This window comes from Amblyomma americanum, chromosome 4 (assembly GCF_052857255.1).
Source record: "Amblyomma americanum isolate KBUSLIRL-KWMA chromosome 4, ASM5285725v1, whole genome shotgun sequence".
NCBI classification, from domain to species: Eukaryota; Metazoa; Arthropoda; class Arachnida; order Ixodida; family Ixodidae; genus Amblyomma; species Amblyomma americanum.
The window spans coordinates 127876825-127882755 of NC_135500.1; the positions used below are offsets into that span (position 1 = coordinate 127876825).

The window sequence follows — 5931 nt, forward strand, 5'->3', positions numbered from 1 at the left end:
CAAAGTAGCTGCTGCTGTTGGCGGCGCGGCGCGCTGGCGAAACCGAGCTGCCACAACTGTGCACATGCGCCGTGTCAAGTGGGACGAATATGAAGAAGGAACGTCCAGCGAAACGGAGCGGCGAGAGACTGACTTTGCAATTCGACTGAGCGAGTTCCACTCGGCCATCTGTAGCTATCGCGTCACTCCAGGTTTAACCAGTGCTAAACCACCGCCAATTTTTCTCTTTTATTCATCTCGTTTCTCACCGATGACCGATCGACAGTCACATTACCGATCATGGTCATAGATTAAAGTCACAATTACCGATCACATTCCCGGTGAACAATCACCAATAATCATCTAGGTAACACTGCTCAACATACTGTGCCCACTACATACTCGTAAATATACACCATTTGTTTCAGTACAGTGAAGCATCATAAAACCGCCTTTTCATTCAACGCAATTTCTGGCGCCTAAATAGCAGTTATATTTGTTTTTTTTTTCATTTCTATATCATCAGTACACATCCCAAAAGCAAGTTATTAAGTCATATACGCCCCTACGCGTTCATTATAGGTGCCCCTCTTACACGCTCACACCAAGGACCTTTCATGGCCTATGCGTTGCATTGCCGCCTGGCATGCAGAAGGCCTGGCTTTGAACATGAATGGTGGCTATTTTATTTTAATTATTTTCTCCTATATTCCGATTTTGTACATTCTGAGATTTTTATTCTGGGATTTTTCTAGACTGACGCAGGCCGACGGCCGTCGCCGGGTTTTCAAAAGAACGAGCTCCTTACGCTTTAGCGTAAAAAAGAAGGGGGGTGGGGGAGAAATTTGCCCTAAACATTCAGCATAGTAGGCAGTAAAATAAGCCAACCCTATGGTGGTAACACAAAAAAACCATAGCGCTGATGTTAAGCGTGAGAAAACTTTCCTCTCCAGACATTTGTCTTGCGTGACCATAAAAACTTTGTGTACTCGCATACAGACACTTGAGGACGCAGTGGTCTCCATTCCTTCTTCCTTACAAATAAAAAAAGGTAAAAATTCTGGCAGCGGTGGGATTCGAACCCACGCCTCCGAAGAGACTGGTGCCTTAAACCAGCGCCTTAGACCGCTCGGCCACGCTACCGACGAATTGTAGGGCTTCGCTGCCCGCTTCACATACGTTTGCTGCATGAGTGACCTGATTAAGTGCTGTTTTTTTTTTTCGGCTGCTCGCCACGCCTAGTCTTCCGCGCTTTCCCTCTCCTTCTGACGGGCGCGCTTACAGAGGGTAGAGTGACTGGTAGCAGGGGAATCCCGATTTTCTCTAAAATATAATAATAATAATTGGTTTTTTGGGGACAGGAAATGGCGCAGTATCTGTATCATATATCGTCGGACACCTGAACCGCGCCGTAAGGGAAGTGATAAAGGAGAGAGTGAAAGAAGAAAGGAAGAAAGCGGTGCCGTAGTGGAGGGCTCCGGAATAATTTCGACCACCTGGGGATCTTTAACGTGCACTGACATCGCACAGCACACGGGCGCCTTAGCGTTTTGCCTCCATAAAAACGCAGCCGCCGTGGTTGGGTTCGAACCCGAGAACTCCGGATCAGTAGCCGAGCGCCCTAACCACTGAGCCACCGCGGCGGAGCTTGAAAAGAAAGCAAATTGTGAAATCGGGAGTATGGAAATTAAACAAAAGTGTGTCACCGCTGTATCATGAACACTTTAGCACGCCACGCGTAAATTCCTGTACTGGCATTCAATATTACTTCTAAACATTAAGCTCGCTAGAGCTGTGAAGATCACCATACTTATTTTCATCGTGATTCTTGAATTTGAAATGCTTGCCATTCGGCAGTTTCCTTCCTAGGGCAATGTACCCAAATTAGAAACGCCTACCTGCAAGACATTAGTGAAAAAGAATTTAAATAAAAACTAGAAAAGGAACAAATTATATCTCATGCTTATTAATGGCACCCAGAGCTCACATAGGAGCTCATTAAGGTATCGACTAGTTAGACCTATGTAGAATTTGCCGCTTGCAAGCGAATTTTGTAAACTCCGGCTTTGCAGGGAACGTACAGCACCTCGTTTGTTTGTTTGTTTTTTTTTTGCGCCCGCTTGCAGCTTTTTCCTCTCGACGTCTGGCCGTGCTTAGAAGTCAGCGACCTTACTGGGAGCTGAAAATGACCCCTCCCCCCCCCCTCTGCCCTGCACTTATCGGAAGCGAGAGTCAAGTGAGGGGGTGATATGAGATAAGGGAATGGGTGAATGTTCTTGGACAGACTGGTCGCTGCTGAAGCAAGAACACGCCAATGGAGATCAATGGTGGAGGCTGGGAGTTTAACCGGGCAGAGGTTGACGATTACGATGGTGACGTAACTTGCTTCGAAGTTTTAAAAAAGAGGCACGTTTCTACAAAGAACGCAACTGGGGCAGTACTCTTCGCGGCCGCCGGGTAGTCTTAGAGCGTCGGAAGCAGCAGAGATCCTGGAATGATTGCGTCGCAGCAATTTTTGTCTGCTGGGGTAGGGGAGAGATGTGCAAACATGAGAGAGTGGGTGTGGTAAGTGTAGGGGCACTGAGAGTTATACACTCCCCACCAATATCTATCCCAGAGTTAGTCCAGCGAAGCGGACGATACACACAGTGTAACTCGTTAAATGGATACTGAGATCGAGTACATTGAAGTCGTCCTGCATCGATAGATTACTGTGTTCAAGTAGCAAAGATGCCAATTTAACTCAAGGCAAAGTTTTTACTAGTGCAAGCCAGAAATCGATACTGAGCGAAATGCAGGTATCGCCAACACCAGCCGTTTTCGCAAACAAGTTACGGTGACTTGAAAGACAGGTTTTTGTGCGTGGATCTCTAAGCTACACGGCCATTCACTTCCAAACTCTAGTCACTGAGTTATTTTCGGTCTTGGCCACTCGAGCTTGAATTGGGTGGCAGGGGCGCAAAAATGTTATATTTTACGGCGGCAGCAGTTAAGGACACGTTTTCCGTTTATGGGACGTCATCGTCGTTGAAGTTCTGGCCCATTACTTCATTACAACGCCCCACGCTGATTGGTTAGAATGAAGTGTCGTCATGACAGCACCCCGCGTTGGTTAGCAAGAATGCCAATCGCTCATTGCTCCGAACACTCGTGACGTCAGGAGTTCCCTTCACCGCTCTCGTCATGGCTGCGGCGTCACGCCGGAAGCCCACCCTACATGGATGGATAAGTGACCATGCCTCACCGTGCGTGATGAACGCTCACACGCGTGACTCACGCCTACCCTTACTCTCACTCCCCTCCCCCTCCACACACCACGACCGGTTACTGCATCGGCTACTCCAACGCATCAACGCTGATTAACTGGCATCGGCATTTCGCGTTATCCCAGCAATCGCTTATATTCGCCTTACCACAAGCATAAATCTCGTGTCAATTTTCAAATTGAGTCTTCTCAAATATAAGTGCATGCTTTGCTGCTGAACTAAGATCACCATAGCCGGCAAAAGCCATTGAATAGATTACGAAAAAGTGAACGGGGATGTCCTCAGTGTCCCTTCAAGACGATTCAATTCAGTTATTCATTGTTGGATGCGCGTGAAAAGCTTTTATAAGAAAGTGCGACGCGTCACGACCCATCGATGGGGACATTATTATATCAGTGTTCATTACAAAAACAAAGTATTGAGGATTTCTTCTGCACCTTCATTGCACAAGCTAAAAGAAAGTTTGTAGGTACTGAGTGAAACTGCTTGAAATTCTGCGCTCGGTGGCACACATTTGCTGACAGCTTTCCAGGAATTGCTCTACTTCGTTTCTCTTGAAGGAGCACAGCTGTTTTCTGAAATTCCCATGTATATCAAGCGGCTCAGAAGTGCAAACGTTTTTACGCGAGGGCTTGTAGTTTCATAAGTAAGAATGCTTTCGGGCGACGGCCGGGCAGTAGGTGACTGCCAACAATGTGACTTCATTTCGTTTTTGTTGAATGGGCTAGCATATTTCTATTACTCTGTATACGCCGGTGAAAAACCCGTGCTTGTAACACGCGTGGACATTGTGCGTGCACCTTTTTAAAGAGAGTTTAATTTAATATTTATGATATTTGCTTTATTTCTCTATTATTAATGTAAGCCCTGTCAGGTTCTGACAGGAGTGGGAACAAAATCACAAAAAAGTGCACATTGTTAGAAAAAAACGCTCCATAAATAAAAAAAATAGTGCAGACTAGCAAAACAGGATAAACATCAAGCATACCTATGTCGTAAAAAAAAATGCCAGCGCCATAAGCAAGAAACAAAAAACACATATCACGTCCGGTAGCGCTTTTAGGTCACCAGCCATAAAATACGCTTGTTCAGAGTGGTGCATCTCGTTAAGTTCAAAAAGGTTTCCATCTTGGCGGCAAATGCATCTGCAGATTCGTGTGTAAGTCATCCTGGCACTTTGTTGTATGTTTCTATGGCTAACGGAAAAATTAAGGCTTTAATGGGCTACGGCGAGATATAAATGGTCGGATGCTATATTGCCTTGGTTTCTTCTTGCTGAGCGCTTATGAGGAGGTTCTAGGTACATGTGTTTGATGACAGCCCTGCAGTCATGATAAAAAAGTTGGACATTTCGAACTTTACTGACTTCCGCTAATTGAAGAAGTGACAGATTTATAAGCCATCCATAAGGATATGTAAACAGCGGATAAAAGGTTCTAATTTGATAAGAAAGGCTAGGGTGGTTCTTTGTTTTACATTATGGCATAATTACAGCGACGGACTGCGCACTACACGGTATTCCAGGTAGGTTTAAGAAACATGTGTGCAATATCACGCAGTACAAGATACTGCTTTAAGTAATAATACACTTCGCGTCATCAGCGTTTTAGACGCCTGTTTTCGAAACTCATTTCTCGGTGCTGTACTTCCGAAGTCGCCGCATACCCTTACATTCCTGCATCAAAACTAGAGAACAACGTTGCTCACGAAGTTACTTAGGCAAAACATACTTTGTTTCTAGGAATAACGGCAATTTTCGAGTTTGGGTCAAGATCGTGCATTAAGGAAAACGCTGGTGCTGCGTTAAAATGCTGTTAGTTGCCCGACAACGATGACAAGTTCTAATAATGAATCAGCAAACGCAGCATGAGCTCTGTTCATTCCCACGTTTCTGAAGAAAAAAAAATTCACGTTGTGCGAGAGGTGTGTAATGTCGTCAACAAAGGCAGCACACAGGTGGGTTGCAAGTACTTGCAATGTTTTACACTTTCTGAATTAGAAACATAAAAACATCGTTGGCAGCGGTGGGATTCGAACCCACGCCCCCGAAGAGACTGGTGCCTAAAACCAGCGCCTTAGACCGCTCGGCCACGCTACCGACGGAAGAAAGGCGTCTCTTCTTTCCTCGTGGTTTGTTTCAACGGTCCGGATACCCGGATGATGGTACTACGTATAGCGAGGGGAAACGCCCGTGCACCAAAAGGCGCGTACGAGGGTTACTGTAAACTTGGAAGATGGAGATCCACTATACGTAATATCTAGCGCTAAATTCGGCATGCGGTTAAAGCAATTAAATTCTCTACACAGTGAGTTTGCGGGTGCATTAGAACATTCGACTATACAGAAACGGGCACCTGTGGATAAAGTTACTTGTTAATAATCGTAGATAATAGTGACAACCCACTAAAAGCCTATCAACTGATTTCCACGAAAAGAACTTTTCTTGTAATCTTGGCGCTTTCCCACTAAACACGAAATAATTAACACGTGGCTGGGGACGCTGCCGGTTGAATACACTTGTAGCCTGTATCCCACGTGGTCGACTGACAAAATGGACCACCGCGCTTTTTACCGACTGTTGAAGTCATCCCTCACGAAGAGACCGAGCCGGTATCGAAACGATGGGACCACTGCGAACGGGTTCTTTTCGCCGAATAGCTTGGCTAGAGCAGCTCTCATCCATGAT

The 5931-nt window shown here is 45.7% G+C and overlaps 2 non-coding genes across 2 annotated transcripts; both read right to left on the minus strand.

Moving 5' to 3' along the window:
- Window positions 1–1040: 1040 nt before the first annotated feature.
- TRNAL-AAG (transfer RNA leucine (anticodon AAG)) lies at window positions 1041–1122 on the minus strand. Its single transcript has one exon. It is a non-coding gene; the product is annotated as a tRNA-Leu (tRNA).
- Window positions 1123–5261: 4139 nt separating this feature from the next.
- Window positions 5262–5343, minus strand: TRNAL-UAG (transfer RNA leucine (anticodon UAG)). Its single transcript has one exon. It is a non-coding gene; the product is annotated as a tRNA-Leu (tRNA).
- Between the last annotated feature and the right edge of the window lie 588 nt (window positions 5344–5931).